This window comes from Corapipo altera, unplaced genomic scaffold (assembly GCF_003945725.1).
Source record: "Corapipo altera isolate COAL_440 unplaced genomic scaffold, ASM394572v1 70, whole genome shotgun sequence".
In the NCBI taxonomy this organism is placed as follows: domain Eukaryota; kingdom Metazoa; phylum Chordata; class Aves; order Passeriformes; family Pipridae; genus Corapipo; species Corapipo altera.
Genome location: NW_020884911.1, coordinates 2,458,241 through 2,475,256, shown reverse-complemented (window position 1 = coordinate 2,475,256; position 17,016 = coordinate 2,458,241). Strand labels below are relative to the sequence as shown.

At 41.6% G+C, this 17,016-nt stretch overlaps 1 long non-coding RNA gene across 4 annotated transcripts in view; it reads right to left on the bottom strand.

Moving 5' to 3' along the window:
- LOC113952074 overlaps positions 1 to 16,681 on the bottom strand; it is a 165,397-nt gene extending 148,716 nt beyond the window's left edge. For all 4 annotated transcript variants that reach the window (XR_003529366.1, XR_003529368.1, XR_003529367.1 and 1 more), the window contains exons 1-3: positions 16,027 to 16,681; positions 15,603 to 15,722; positions 15,172 to 15,471 (exon numbers count right to left, since the gene is read on the bottom strand). This is a non-coding gene — a long non-coding RNA (uncharacterized LOC113952074). The remainder of the gene's footprint in view (positions 1 to 15,171; positions 15,472 to 15,602; positions 15,723 to 16,026) is intronic.
- Positions 16,682 to 17,016: the final 335 nt, after the last annotated feature.

The following is a 17,016-nucleotide window of genomic DNA, read 5'->3' as shown; positions in this document are numbered from 1 at the left end:
ACTAGACACACACCATTATTTTAACCAGGAGATTTTCTCCTTCTAACACACCTTGCTAAGAAGGCCCATAGTTCTCACCTCTGCGCTATACCTTCCATGATTCACCACACAAGAGTCAAAAGAAAGCACCCATTTGCCCCCAGTTTGCAGTTTGAGACTGGGACCAGCTTAGGACTTGCAGTCAGTCATTCCCCCTCTCCTTCTCCACACTCACAACTTGGCAACTTTCTCTCTTCCCTAGATTCCATCAGCTATAATCCTAAACAGGATTTCTCTGCTCAGTCCTATAGAACCTCTATAAAACAAGGCACTGCCTTACCTGAAAGCACCATTTAGCGTTTTATACAAAAGAAGAACAGAGATGAGCTTCAGTAAGGAATTGTTTTCCAGTTCAAATGCTAAAACATACACACAACTTCTGAAAGCACTGAAAAACAAATCTGTAGTTGGTTTTGGAAATACAGAACTCCTCCTTAGCATTAAGCTGTCTTTTAATGTCTTAGCAATACATTTTTTTTTCCTCCATTAAAAATATACATATTTACCACAATGCCTTTTACTGATATTGCACTTAATTTACAAAGCAAAACAGACATACCCAAAACCAGTATAAATCTTTCAATAACATGCACCACAAAAAATCCTGTAGAACTTCCATATCAGACATAAGCTTACCTTTGGCAAAAAGCCTCTGTGTTCTCCACTGGTGGCAGACAAGGGATTTTCCCTGACTACAGGTACTCACTCAAAACCAGCTCAAAAAAACTGAGGGGAATCTGAACATCAAATCCAGCCTCCCATACTTTGATTTGTAAAAAAACTGAGGGACAAAGCTTTTATAAAGTGATTTTAAATCACAATTAATTGCGTGTGCAAACACAGTAACTAAATTTAGATGCACACTTAAATAAGTAATCCCAGTTTGGGAAAAGCTGGAAATCCCAACTGCACACTGGGCAGCCCAACCGGTTGTGGTCAGTCTGCCCCACCCGTGCCCAGATGTTTCCATTTGCTCCCAGAGCCAGGATTGGTCTCTCCCTAACGAGGGTCACCTGTTGAAAGCACCTGAACCAACTGACACCCAAAATTTAACAGCCCTTTCTTGGGGGTTTAACGACTTTGATCATAAGAGTTTCCAAGGAGAACTTTCTAGAATATCAACCTGAAACAAAATCACTCTTAATGGGATAACTGGAGATAGAAACCGGTCAGTTAAAAACACTTGGCACAATTGGAAATTAGTGCTTTTCTCCCAAACTCTCTTTCTTGGATACAAGATCCTGTTTAACTCCAATGCAAACCTACCCTAAAGGAAAAAAATAACAATTCCTTAAGCAGTGAGCATTTATGGAAAACAAAATTTATTCTGATTTCATTTACCCCATATTAAATAGAAATATTGCATGAGCTGTCAACTTTTTCCTTAAAGATCTTCCTTTCTATTCCAATTTTATCCTGCCAGCAAGTACAAAGAGCACATTGATGGCTGCAGATGTTATCTCCTAACATCAAATAAATACACTTCTAGGTCAGAAGAGACCTGATTTGATTCCAGCCTGTGCTTTCCCCATCACGGGGGCCAGGATTTTACCCATTTCTCATCTGCTTTGCTGGATTGTTCCTGCTTTACATAATAGTCTTGAATTTTTTCCCATCAAAACCACCAAAAAAGTGCTGCTAAATAACACATGAAACTTGTTTGCGAAGATCCAAACTTTCCAAATCTCACATGCAAACTGCCTTTAAAGAAAAGCATAACCCTCCTATCACTGTGTCCTAATCCAAGTTTGAAAGAGTCTCCCTGAAAATGAGGTTGACACAGAGGGATGACTTTGGGGTCAGAAGGGGAGGATTTTTTCTTTTCATGTTTTCCACTGTTATTCTTGCACAAGAGTAGAGGCCTCCTGTCAAACAGAGCCCGTAAATCCAACAATAACATAAATAATAACCTAGAAACTGAACACCTTATCTGAGTTCCCTCTGAGTTTATGGTTTAGAATATCCTGAATTATGGCAAGCAGAGGAGAACATGCAAACTAAGCTATGGGGTGTAAGAGAACAACATGTAATGCCTGTCTGAGCAGACACAGCAGAGACATTTTCTGTTCCAAGAAGCTGGCAACCCAAACAGCTGCTGATCCCTAACCAACCTGTTCCTTGGATGTTTACAACTCCCACCCAAGCTGTGCTGCTCCCTGGTATTTACCTGCCAGCCTGGGCCCCGCTCTATATAAAAATCGCAATTATGAATTTAGGACACCTGTACGTGAAGCGTCTTTCCAGACTTGCACACAGTCAGATGGCAGCTGATAGTTTCGTAATTCACCAAGAACTTCTGAGGCTGATGAAACACAGCCAGTTCCACAAAAACTGGTGGGTTTGGCCCTTCAGTCTGAGGAGCAGTAAACACAACTGTACTGGAGATGGACACCTTGTGACCACAGACCACACCGGATCTCTTAGGGAGGCATGAGGGTGCTGGAATTATGGTTCTAATGAAATTGTCAATATTAATCCTGTTATTGGCAGCTTGAAAACCTTGTTTAATGAACTGGACATTAAGAAAGAAAATAAAAGTACTTTAAAAGCTGCAGTATGAGGAAATGACAACTGGTCCAGGCTTCGTGTCCACGATGAAAAGCAGGACAGCATTACCATGGAGCAGCATTAGGATCATCAGGAGACTGATGTTTTGTTAGACCTTCCACAATTATCAGCTGGAATTGGGGGTTTGCTTTACCAGCAAAACTTCTTTGTCACACAACGTGTGAAATGGTCCAAAATGTAGTTACAACTCTGTGGGAAAGTTTGCAAGGTTTAAAATAATTTGGTGCTGAAAGAAACACAGATTACCAGCTGGCAAGAAAGGATGAATTTCACCCCCCAAGATTTCCAATGCCCTCGACCCAGACAAAGGGGGTGCAGCAGTTCCACAGCACCAGAACCTCTGCATAGGTACTGATGCTGGGTTTGGGGATTTGGGGTTTTTTTAAGGCACTTCTAATTAGTGTGACAAAGATGCTGCTCCGTGCTTCACACAGAACATGTAAACATACAAAAATTCACACAGCACACGAGTTTCTGCAATGAATTCATTTTTATGGGGAAGGAAGGCAGTGCAGCAGTGCAGAGCTGAAATCTTTACCTGTTTGCCGAGAACAGCTCGAGCAGAATCCCAGACACAGCAGAAATAGGAAGATAATTTTCTCACTGGTGTGAAATTTAGTAAAAAATACTTTCCCTCACCCCCAAAGAGACGAAAGATTTGATTTGCCCACCCCAGTGGATGGGGGGAAAATCAAGATGGATGGTTTCACCTGTACACCTTTAATAACAACACCTCGCTCTGGTAGATCCCAAAACACTTCTGAAGTGCTTTTAAAACGTGGGGAAAGTGTGATGGGAAAGGATGTGCCTTTCTCCCAACCTGTTACAGGACAGCAGCAGGATCAGTGTCCTGAACCTCAGCCAAGGGCTCCATTTGTGAGATTACAGAGGAAAACAGAGACCTGATCTACATAACAGAACACTTTGCAGACAGATAACCCCTTGGTTACAGGGCCTTTTAGGCTTTGGATGGACACATACAGTGATCAGGATTTTTTATATACATATATATATATATTTGAGCCACAGAGCTGCTGGCTGCCAGTCACAGCTGAACAGGTGACTGGGCCATTTGGTCTTCCCAGTGACAACTTCACATGGGTTTTTTGTTTCACCCAAAACACCCAGTGCTTATTTGCAGGGGGCTTCTTACAGGTTACACACAGCATTAGTTTTCAGAATATGCATCTGGGAACAGAGGTGGCAAATGGGATACAATTCCCTTTTTGATGCATGTGGAGCGTTAGAATATGAAAAATGTCCCTGTGCCTTCTAACTAAATATGTAGCTTAAAGACCAGGGTAAGGATTCATAATTCTTGTGAGGATGGTCATTTGCTGTTGATAAAAAGGATGGGGACACGAGCAGCTTTGTGCTCAGCAGAGGACATGGGTAGTTGCACTCTTTCCATGGAGAAGAAAGAAACTACAGCAACCTGGGCTTTGGCTACAATACCTTCATCTAACACCTTCATCTAACACCTCCTTAAACCTCTTCCCTCAGGCAGTTTGTCCCCTTTCTTCTAACACAAACACTGTTTTAAAGCCAAAATCTGGGCTGTGTTGCAGGAGGTGCTGGTTTCAGATCAGTGTCTTTACTCTTCTGAGTGTAAAGGGAGGAAGAGTTTGATGCCTCATTGAAAGAACCAGGTCTAAAGTCTAAGTGAGCCATTGTCATTTGCAGAGGAAATCCAGTTATACAAAGTTTTGGGATGGTTCATTATTCAGCACAACATATTAATCAATGTAAATATGATCAGTGCAGAGGGAGAGCTCTGCCAGGCAGCTGAAGGTGACTTTGAAGCAATGTCCTTCCAGGATGAAGATGTACCAAACCAACCACTAAGAGGTGGCAAAGAAAGTAACAAGGAAAGTCAGCAGTAGCTAAAAATGTCACAGGTTTTAAGGATGTTTCCAGGGGTCAGGACAAAGACTCTGACACTGCAGCATCTGCCTGCTATTACTGGCATCATCACCACTAAAAATTCAAAGTAAGATATCCTCCTGTCACCAACAACACGGTGCTATTCCTGAAAATTATTCAGAAAAAACAACTGGACATTTGTAGCTCCTCCTGAGATGGAAGAATGCCACTAAGAAGATGACAATTTAAAAAAAAAAAGGCATAAAAGAAATAAAAATATACATTTACGTGAATTTATCAGAAACCCTATTGTCTATTACTTACATCTATAACACGTCTATTATAACAATAACACGTGCCCACATGTAAATATAAAATAATTCCATATTTAATAGCCATGTCAGCACTGGATTTTGTGAAAAGAACAGACACAATGCCCTTAGGTTTGCCCACATTTCCTATGACTTCTTTTAAAGAAGAGCAGCAAGAATATATTATTTACAGTGACATGACTCAGTTTTGTTTCTAGTAAACCTATTATTGCAGAGGAAACATTGTGCCTAGAAAACATAATGCTGTGGGATAACTCAGCTGCATTGTCATTGTCCTGCTGTTGTTGAATCAAACCAGGCTCAGCTACAGGAGGACTCAACCACTTGCACGTGAGGATGAGGACTGTGAAGAAAAAGGGTGAATAAAGTCTTTGTCTTTGATGGGCAGAGACACAGTTACAGAGACTCACTTCTGGGTCCTGGGGAGGGACTGACTGAAGGCATTGCAGGGAATATTTAGGTCAGTGAGAGATGTGTTTCTCACTGCAGATGGTGGGAGAAGGCTGCAGTATGTCAGACTGCACCAGCTGCTCAGGCTGGTGATGAAATGATGGCAGAGGACACGGCTGAGGATGTTCACAGCTCTGTGCTCAGCCCGGTTGTCCCGGACGAGCCTCCAGACGCTCTTGGCAGCATCACTCTCAAGGCAAGGTCACGGAGCCCCAGCCTAATAACCTCTAGGACATGAAAAAGAAATTGGGCCCAATGTCTCTGCCCAGCAATTGGGCAGAGACACTCTCTGGACCACACATGCCCATGAAAGATGACGTGTTTGGTCAGGATCAAGTGGGTTTGGACAAGAACTCGGCATTTGCATATTCTTATTTACACTGTGATGAAATCCACTCCACGTACATGTGGGTGGTCATGATTTTACAGAAATACTACCTCTGTTTTCTCAGAGTTGGGCAGCCCCACTGACCACACACAGAGCTGTTGTGGGACCCCATCTTCTCTCACCTGAGAAGCACCACTCTCATTCCTGCTGCCCAAATGACTTATCTGGCTCTTCCATGGTTGCTCCCTCTCTGCCCAACACATCGTTATTCCAAACCCCTCTGTTTCTTCTTGTGCCAGACAATTTGTCCCCCTGCATTCATGTGAAGCTTTGTACTAGGGACTTGTATTAGAGAAACAAAATGTAAATGCAGTTTATGAACTTGTGATTACAGAAGATGTTGTTTCAGGCTTCCACATTAAAAATGCAGTCTATACCTTCAATAGGAACATGACTGTGAAACCACTTTCTTCCTAAGAGCTCTCATGCCTTCAAATATGTGAAATAAGGAAATACTAAACAGAGTAAAACTCCCATTGTGAGCTCACTCCAGAAACCTGAAGACTGGCTTGTCTCAGGGTGCCAGATAAAGAACAAGTTTCATAAAAGGGTGTTGATATAAAATATAACAGATATGATGAAGGGAGGTGTTCACACAGAATTTAACTGAGTTGGGAGAAAGCTTTGAGCAGAGAGAAAGGAGTTTCAACACATTTATAAAAATGTTTTACATGGAAACAAAGAAACTTGTTGAAAGACTGTGGGTATCAGTTTAATGTAATGCAATTACTTCCTGCCTTGTGTGATTTTGTGAGTATTTTAAACAGCCAGGTGTGAATCCAGCAGAAGGTTTGATAGTTTATTTTTGCTTATTTATTTTACTGCAGGAGGAGGAATTACTATTGGTCTAACTAATGAAATTGAAATAGCTACATCACAAAGAAGATGAGAGTTAAAGATCAAAGTGTGACTGAACCTAGAAAAGTCACTTGGGAGCACATTTACATGCCAGATCTGAATCAGCCACATTCAGATAGTCAGGGCTCCTCTCAGGCCTTATGCTGTCTTTTCTGTCTGATTGGCTTTGTCTTGAGAGCCACCCAAACGATAGGAAATGCTGTGCACGGGGGCTCAGGAGAAAGGAGCCTCCTGGGGCCTACTGTGGTTTCAAAACTACCTAACTTACTCTGAAATCGGCAGTAATTAGGTGCTTCTTTCGGGTTTTTTACCACCTATCATGCAACTATCTGCATTTGCAGACACCAAAATACCTTCAAAATTAAAGCCTTGATCTTGCTCTGAATTTTACCACTCAGTGACACGGAAGTACTTTTGTGGAAGGAAGCAACAGGAGAAGGGCAGACAGGGAAAGCTGGGAGTGTCATGTGGGTATAGTCAGAGTTTGCCGTCAGGACTTGGAGTAATTGTGAGAAATCTGTGTGGAAACATCGACAAATCCAAACCCTGTGAGAGAGGAGGGCAGGTACCGTTTTAGAACTTTTTTAATAGCACTTTTACAGAAAATAGATTAAATTGTTCACCAAGTACTCTTGTGTTTAAGTTCACAGGCTCAAAATCTAAGCAACTGGGATGATAATATATCCTCTTAATCTGCCACGTATTTACAAAATCTATGCAAATCTCTATAAAGTCTGAGTTGTTTTCCCAAAGAAACAAGATTTAGCTCCTTTTTGTCTCTCCTAAATATTCCAAGCCAATAGGCCAGTATGCACCAGCAACCCAGTAATGGTAAACCAGTCAGCCCACCTGGGGGGGGGGGGGGGGGGAGGAAAGAAAACACATTATAGGTTTAAGCTTCTAAGGAAAACTAAGAAAAACACTCCATTTGCCCAAAAAAGAGAGAGCTACAAAGTTTCTCATAAGGTTTGCAGCCCAGCAGCTACTCTCTGGCATTTTCTACTGTCCACTTGTATTGTTCCCCAGCAAAAACCTTCCCTGTTGAAACCTTTCCCTTCCCCTCTAAACATCAAGCTGAAGGCAAACTCCCACCTGCAAGAACCCCTCTCTCCATGGATGCTCTGGGTGAGCCAGGGCTGGAACTCTGAATCAAGACAAAATCTGAGTGCCAGAACGAAAGGCCAAGGAATGTTATCTGTGATTCCAAAGGCTTTGCAAAATCCATGTGAATCACAAATGCTGGCGTTTCATCCATCCTGGAAACTACCTGGTTTCATGGCAAAACAAAGCACAAACAGACCTGTGGATCCAGATTTCCCAAAATGGGCTCCCTACTTGCTTGGAGACTCCCTGACCTTTTCCTGACGTTCTGGTTTGGGTCAGTAAGGAAAGCACCAGGCTTGGCTTGGATTTAGCAATGACATCATAACCCAAACCAGCAGTGACCAATGAAGTGCAAAAGGCGAAAAGAGAAGGCAAACTGAAGGAGAAAATATTAGTTTCCTACTGATGGCAATTTAAACGCTCTGATAAGGAACTGGGTTCATTCTCTCCGTCCTGAGCATGGCAAACATCCTTCCCTTCCTGAGGAAGTGCAGGGCTTGAGCTTTGTACCAACATTTTCTGCTCACTTTAAAACTTAACTCCAGCAATATAAACACTGGTGCCTATGTGCAGGGGAGAAATGAATAGCACAGCTATTTTGTTTAAACAGACCATGCTGAACCTTTAAACCTTTTTTCGGTGGCATGACCAGTGGGTTCAGGAATGTCGTGTGTTTGGACAGTGTAGGACCTTTGTTGTTGTTGGGGAAAATCTGGCTTGATGCCTCCATCCATCTAAATAACTGAAATAAAAGTGCATGGAAATGAGAAACACATGCTGTCTCCAGACTTGGATTTTCCCTGTGTGGGAGAAATAGGAACTTTTCATCTCTCTTTGAACTATTCAGGCAGTCGGTGCCACGTTCATCAGCCAAACGAGAGGTTCCCCTCAACCTTCCAAGGAGAGGGAAACGGGGTTCCTGCCTCCAATAAAAACACTGCACTTCCAAAGACTGGCCAAGAACGTTCATTATTACCTTTCCTAAGTACCCTCAGTCCAAAAGGCCATGGAAATGTCAGGTTTGGGGGTGTTCCCTGAAAAGGAAGGGCCTTTTGATGCATTTTGGCACATAGTTGTTGTGCAGCCAGGCACAGGCTCAGTGCAAATTATATTTTATACTTCTTGGTTTATCACATGGAAAGGAAATTGAGAAGGGATATAATCCTGTATGTGAAATAAATTACTGGGATAAGAAAAAAAAAAAAGGAGCCTCATTCACTTTATAAGCTATTAATAACTGGCTTTTGCAAATATCATTAGTAGGTAAACTCCGATTAAAATGCTTTTTGCACCCTTATGAATCTCAATGTAAAACAAGCAGAAAAAGTATAGGATTATCATAGTGGCCCAGTACTACTCTGTTAATGGACATTAACACCTCCCAGTTAAATAAATAAAATAATAATAATAAATCAAAATTTCTGGCCATGAGTGTGCATAGAAATATTTAACTTTAATGACTTTTTCTGATGGTTCAAGAGCAAGCTAACCTGGTTTGATAACAAACATATCAATGCTTGGAAGGGGGTGACAAGCTATTTTTGGGTGACAAGAGATTCTGAATGTCACACTCAGAGAAAAGTTACAATTCTCCTTAAGACCTGTGGAATACTCAGTGTTTTTATGTGGAGATGAGGTATAAAGAAAGAAAATCAATGTTAATTTATTCTACTTTTCTTGGGTTTCATTAGGGATCTGTTTTTCAGGACAGTGCCTCTGTACATGTTTTTCAAACCTCACATTCACCACAAAATCCCTGGGAAAATGAGTGCAACTATTGTATCACCTTAAAAACAAGCATTTTACAGAAATATTTCTCAATTCTTATGTTCATGAAAATATTTACGAATTTTTGAGTGTCTGAGCATTTTTATAATCCTACAGTTATTTGGTCTTTTCCCCATATTATTAAGAATCTCCAAACCATGGTAAAAACCTGAAGCTGTGCATCTTATGTCACCAAGGGGCCAATCCAGTCCTGTTGTTGAAGCTGATCTTTATGCCAGATCCTGATTCCTCTTAAAATATTCCAGATTCGGGAACACATGCACCAATGACAACTGAAATATATGACATTTCTCAAACCACACAGAGAGGAGAATCAGGTCAACTGTGCTTCTGGCAGCAGCCTGGAAATTCCGTAGGAACCGGAGCCCTCCGGAGGCCTTGGGACACGAGCTGTGCAGGAACATCCTTTGCTTAAGTTTTAAAACACATCTGCCTACAAACCATGGCTTGTCTCCGAGCATGAAATGCAGATGCCAAGGAAAAGCAAAGTAACAGATAAAATGTGTGAAGCTCAGAGAAGGTTTGAAGATCCTGGCCTGTCTTACAAATCCCAGGCAATTCTGCTGGGCTGGAAACCAGCTCAGAGCCAAAGTCTTCTGATAACCAAATCCACTTTCCCCTTGGATTGGGACGTGGTAAGCAAGGATAAATTCAGCCATGAGATAACACATACTAATGTATGGTTTTCAGCCAGATTAACTCAGTTTCAGGCTGTCCTATATATTACAATATATGATGGTCTATGATATGCATTTATATGTTATACTTTCCTTAAAAGTATAACTTCACTCCCTAAAAAAAAAAAGCAGCAAAATTACCCTAAAATTAAAAACAGGCAACTGAGGCCACTGAGCTGAGTAGCATCACTCTGACAGCCTCCTTAAGAATAATTAATTAATTCAGAATTAAACAGGTAAACACACATTTCTTGTGTGCAAGTTTTAATATTCAGCAGCACATCCTTCCTCCCTCCTCGACTTGTCTTCCTCCAAAATTCAGGCTCTGATTCTTTATTCCTAATTTTCTTAAATGTAAATTGAAAGTATAAATATTACGTTCAAAAGCAACGAAACAATGGTGCTGAGGGAGAAAGAGACGTGCTCACTCATTCACTCAGAAGCTGGGAGAAGAATGTGGAATGTGATTTGCATGGGAAGAATGGCACCAAACATCAAAAGTTATTCCAAACAAAACCACTGATTCATTCCCAGGGAGAGGCAATGATCTTGTATATTCAAGCACATCAGGCAGAGTGGATTATAATACATAAACACTATTGTATTTTAAGATAAAAGCATGGAGTTCCCCAAACATACTAGAAAATTAGCATTTGAGTTCTGAAGACCAGAGGAAGCTGAATACATTTCTGGAGAGAACAAAAACACCTGGTTCACCAAATTATAAACAGCTCCCTCTCATTTAGATACCTGGAGATGACAGCTAGATTTTGTAACACAATGAAACTGTCCTCCCTGCAGCTCTGGCTCCATTTTTAGGTATTTCTTCTAAAACACACAGGACAAGAAGAAGATGAGGGAATTCTGTGTATTTATTACTGGTGCAGATAGGATTTACATCTGATATCCCAGAATAATGACATCTACACTAGCAGCTAAGATATTCTGGTTTCAAAACTGAGCAACTTTTAAAATCCCCTTTTAAGCTTTGCAGTCACAGAAGACTCTTAATAATTGATTATAATTGATTTTAACCTTGTCCTAACCTGGGCAAAATGGCAAAGCCAATCATCTTTGTCCAGATGGGATACGAGAAAAGAGCCCCCAATACACAGCTTTAAAAGCTCCAGACATGAGCAGAAGATAAAATATTTAGTCTGCAGAAGCCTTGACCTCCCAATTCCAGCCAGTTTTGAACTTGAATTGATTTCCGACAAGGCATCTGGGAGATGATTACAACAAAATGCACTAAAGCTGGGCAGCCTTTATTTTAACATCCCAGCAGCTTAACCTGTTAATAACAGCAATTGTTTTAGATACAACACCAATTTCGGTAACAGACACTGGGAATGGTGGTGGTGTGAGAGCACAGCCACTCGGATCCCTCCCCTCAAGGTGCTGCCGGTGCTTCCATCACCAACCCCTGCTTCCAGGGCTTTACAACTCGGCTGGGAAAACACCAGCCAGGGCTGGGAGGCTGGAGATGGGCAAAATGCCCGCTGAAGCCAAGGGGGGGCTTTCCCTGAGATAAACACAGTCAGAGCTTGGGCATCAGTCAAAGGATTTGTTATGAAATAGGAGATGAAAATACCAGAGCTGAGTATTTGTTGTGGTCTTTGAGTACGACTTTACTCAAAGGATGAAAAAGGCTTTGCGAGTAAAATCATAAAATCACAGAATCCCAGAATGGTTTGGGCTGGATGTGACCCTAAAGCCCACCCAGTCCCACTCCCTGCCATGGGCAGGGACACCTTCCACCAGCCCAGGTTGCTCCAAGCCCCATCCAACCTGGCCTTGGACACTTCCAGGGATGGGGCAGCCACAGCTTCTCTGGGCAACCTGTGCCAGGGCCTCCCCACCCTCACAGGGAGGAATTTCTTCCCAATATTCAACCTAAGCCTACTCTCAGTTTGAAACCATTCCCCCTTGTCCACTTCTACACAGCCCTGAAGTTATTCTAAAACTGTAAAAGAAAAAGTCAGATTTGTGGATTACTTATGGATAGAGGTTTGCTGACCTTATTTATTCAAGCAAGTTAATTGAATTAATTTCGTGAATGAATTAAATAGGATATGGCCTTACATTGCCATAATGTTAAAACCAGACATTATCAACACAAAAATCACACTTCTATCTAAAAAAAAAGACCCAGAACTACATAATTTCTCCTGTGTTTGCACTCATTTCCCTTGCATCATCAGTATCTCCTTTTGTAAATATTTTATCTACTAATATACTTATTCATCTTAAACTCGCAGTAAACTTTGAAGCAAAGAATGTAATTTATAGACTATATTTCCAATGCTGTAAAGGAAGGTATGACCATCTGACCACGGAACACAAAAAAGAAATATTTATAAACTTTAAAAAAAAGAAATTATGAGACCACAAATTAAACTGGCAGAAATAGGAGGCAGATGGAATGGCTTGTACCTACTCTTGTTTCTTCCCACGCCACTTGCCTTGTATCAGTAAGTCAGCACCTTCCACTGGTGTATTTTTCTTTAGTACTTTACTGTTTATGTTTTACATTAATAGAAAAGAATAGGGAAAAGCCCCACTTTTACTAAGATGCTGCTGTTTGAAGCAGTGCTGGGTATATCCTGTGAGAGCCCAGAAGCCAAACCAAACTGTATTATTATTTTATAAACACTGTCCGATCCAATCACGATCAATAAAGTGGTGGCACAAACTGTGCTGTTTAGTTGGGTGGATTTTTTTTTGCAGCAGGAATCACGACTGAAAAATCCTCTATTTTAATATGCAGATGTTTCTTTAAGCACAGACATTTTAAGCCCAGCTATCGTCTTCCACGCGGTGCCTGAATTCCTGAGCATGTTTTTTGACTTCACCCCTTTCCCATTAGGGTTTGAGGATAAACAAGTGTGTAAATGCAAAACAATCCCGCATTTATTACTAAAACAATATTGAGATTTTCACGAGTAACCCTTAGACAATTACAGCTGTTGGTACCATACTTTCACCATGGAAACTTTTGTTTTACTTAACAATTGAAATTACAATCAGATGTGCTCATCCCTCGTTGAAGTAATGAACAATGGTACATCTGAGGGAGAAATTCAAAGTGCATCATTTATCTTATCCTATTTTCAATTAGGCCGAGCGCGGTGTAAGATGGTTCCAAACTACACCACAGTAACAGGGTAAGTGAATTTATTACCACTCCAGTGCTAATCTTAGCAGATGGTAAAAAAAAAAAATAATATTTTTAGCATGAAATATGCTAAAGCAATAAATCTAAACAAGGTGGATGTTATCAACTAATATCTCCCCAGTGTGAGGTAAAACTCCTGCATGACAACTCAGCATTCCTACAAACTCGGGGTGAATTCTGGAAGATATAAGTCTCTCTATAGGATGAAAAATAACAGAAATTAGTAAAAAAGGCATTCCATGTGCAGTTTAATACAGCATACCTAGGAGAGGAAAGAGAGGTGCAGGATTTTGCTTAGCAAGATTTTTTTTCCCCAAGACAACTCATTTTTTTCTTACAGGAAATTTTTCATTGACTCTGGGAAAGATATAAACCCAGTAATTCTCTCCTGCTTTGGAAAAAACCCCCTACTATCCGTTTTTTAAAATAGCAAATAAAAAGAGAAATATTAAAATAATCTTCAGAAGAAAATAGGTAAAATTTAGGGGGAAAGGATACAAAGAAACCCCTTCACTTGCCAATCTGTAAGTGTAACAAAAATATAATAACAAGCAAGAGTCGAATGGAAAATTGTTTCCATTGTTATCAACAGCACATTACAAAACACTTGCAATTCAGAACTTAGAGTCCTGTACCTGTGCAGCAATGAACACACTGAAAATACAGAGAGTAAAAAGCATTCAGGAAACTTTGGAGACTTTTTTCCAACATATTATAATCAAAATAGTTCATTAAATTATAACAGTATTAAACTTAGTAAGTATTTGCCACAGCTTTAAAACTCATACTGCTGGCTGGTCTTTGTGATAGATCATGAAAATAAATGATAGGTTCCAAACTATAAAGAAATAGGAAAAGTGGTCTTTTTTGAGGACAAGAAATCAGGACTTTGGCCAAAGCCTCTGCCTGAAACCATGAATAACAAAAGGAAATAAAACTTAAAACTGCTTGAAGAACATGTTAATGTATTTGAATGTGCACCTCAGTTTTCTTAAAAGTTTAACTGGCTGAGCAAATGAGAAAAGGAGATTGGAAATGGACTTGTGAGGCTCTGGGTAGGGAAATAAAGGGAATGTGAAGACGGGTTGGGAGAAAGTGAACTCCAAGATTCCAGTGATTCAGTGATTCACTGAATTACTAATTTTTATTCATGTACTTAACTTGGGGGGGAGGAAATTGTTCCCCCTCCCCTTAGGAATCCTGCAAATTATATTTTTTTTTGCTTTATTCCACCTTTTCCAAGCATCAGGTAAAAAGTATTTAAAAACCAAACTAATTGATCATAAACTACCAAGCAGGCCATGTGTGGTTCCCAAGTATCTCATCAGATTTCATAGGTGGGTAACCAAGTGTGACTGATGACCAGTTTGTTGGCCTCAATTAGACCAAAGAACAACAGGAATGGAAGAACCTCACATACTGAAAAAAGGGCAAAATGTATATATTGCAGGCTAGAGAATTGCCCAGAACTATTCCACTCCCAAACCTTTCCAAGGGAAGACTGTCCAAATTGAAATTAGTACAACATATTACCCAAAGCATTGCTGTAATCTTCATTCTCAAATCACCTGCCTGTGTGGCTCAACTTTTTCTACTAAAATACATCAGAGCAGAAGTAAAAATGAGAAATGTGTATTTGTCCCAACAAAAGCTCAGGGCTGTAGATTTTACTCAACAGAGAGACTGGTAAAAGGAGACTTCCCTGAATGAAGGCTACAAGGCCCACAGAATTTAAATAACTTCCTTATCTATTAAAATATAAAAACTTATAATAAAATTGTGGCTGTAAAAAATCATAGAATTAATCTATATTGTGTCTTTACAGTTTTGCTTCAATAATAGAAGTAAAATAGATTAAGGTTTTAAAAGCAGTAATTTTGTTGCTCTAAGATTTGAGTATTATATTTTTATGCCTCGATTAAGAATTACCTTAATTTGCTCCTTGGTTCAGGTGTGCTCCAGACTCACAGGCTGACCACACAGAGGCAGAATTAATTCAGAGAGTTTTTTAATAAACTTCAGAAACTTTTTTTCCAACCTTAGAGATTAACGAGGAGTCCATGAAGTGGAGATGAGGATTCAGGCTGTGCCAACACCTGAGGCTGAGGTGGTATATTCTGGAAGGGGGCTCCCTGTGTGCCAGGCGGGCACAGGAGAGCAGCTTTTCAAACTGAGAGAAGCTCAGATCAAGAGTCTCCGGTGTGCCAACATCAAGTCCAGCAGTTCCACCTGCACAGAACGGAGATTTTAGATGCTGCACACCCAGGAGAAACCTCCCAGTGGGCAAAAAGAAGAAGGAGAAGATTATGCACAATAAGGGAGCAGAGGAAAATCACAGACCTAATTTAGGCTGGGGTTACCTTTGCATCAGAAACCATGAAGGAGGTGCACTGGGACCAGAGTGATGGATGGCATGTGAGGAGGAAATATGGACAGCTCTGGGAGCTGGAGACAGGAGGAAAGGGATCCACCAAACCTGACTGCACAGGGAGAAGCTGCTGTTTTGTGGTTATTTTTTTTTAATAAAACACCCAAAATTTGTGAGTTTGGGGGGGAACCCCAAATTCTGCCCACTCAGCAGGGACTGGGCGGCAGAGGGGGTTTGTCCCACCCTAGGGCCCCTCCCCAAACTCTCCTAACACCCCCTTTATTTCTCCCAACCTAGAGTTTTTTTGGGTCCTCCCTAACTGTGGGGTGCCCCCTGAATTTAAGGGGGTTCATGAATTTGGGGGAGCTCATGCCCTCAAACTCCCCTTTACATCCCACAGTCTCCCCCCAAAATACCTTTTAACTCCCTCCATCCCCCTCAAAAGCCCCTCAAGTCTCTGCCAAGTCCCTCGCTCTATGGTTTCCGCAGAAACAAAATGGCAGCCGTTCCACAAAATGGCGGCTGTTCCCCCACTCCACACCCCATGGTTTCCCCAGACAAACAAAATGGCAGCTGTTCCCCCACTCCAAGTTCTGTAGTTTTCCCAGACAGAAAATGGCAGCCGTTCCCCAGCTGCACTCCCCTTGGTTTTCCCCAATACAAAATGGCGGCTGATCCCCCACTCCACACCCTGTGGTTTCCCCAACACAAAATGGCAGCCGCTTCACCAGCTCCACACCCCGTGGTTTCCCCAGACAAACAAAAAATGGCTGCCATTCCCGCACTCAATTCCCCTTGGTTTCCCCTGACATAAAATGGTGGCCATTCCCCCACTCCACGTCCCTTGGTTCCCCCAGACAAACAAAACTGGCAGCCATTCCCCCATTCCATTTCCCTTGGTTTCCCCAGACATAAAATGGCGGCCGTTCCACAAAATGGCGGCCATGCCACAAAATGGTGGCTGTTCCCCCGCTCCACTCCCCTTGGTTTCCCCAGACACAAAATGGCGGCCGTGCCACAAAATGGTGGCTGTTCCCCTGCTCCACACCCCAAGGTTGCCTCAGACAAAAAATGTCAGCATGGACGCTGACAGCAGGGCCTCTGAGCGGCAATTACCATCAGGAAAGGCTGTTGTTTGTGCCCCAAACACAAACGTTCCAAGGCTGGAGCCTGCTCTGAGCAGCACAGACTATCTCTGGCCTGTAATGTTATCAAGAGATGTGTGTTCTCAAAGCGGACTGTGCCACTCAACCTCTGTTTTACAGAATCACGGGATCACAGAATATGATGAGGTGGAAGGGACCCACAAGGATCACTGAGTCCAACTCCCACTCAACACATACCTGAGGTGGCTGAACAGGACCTACGCCGGGGAGATGGGCAGTCCAGGAGCATTCTGGACACAA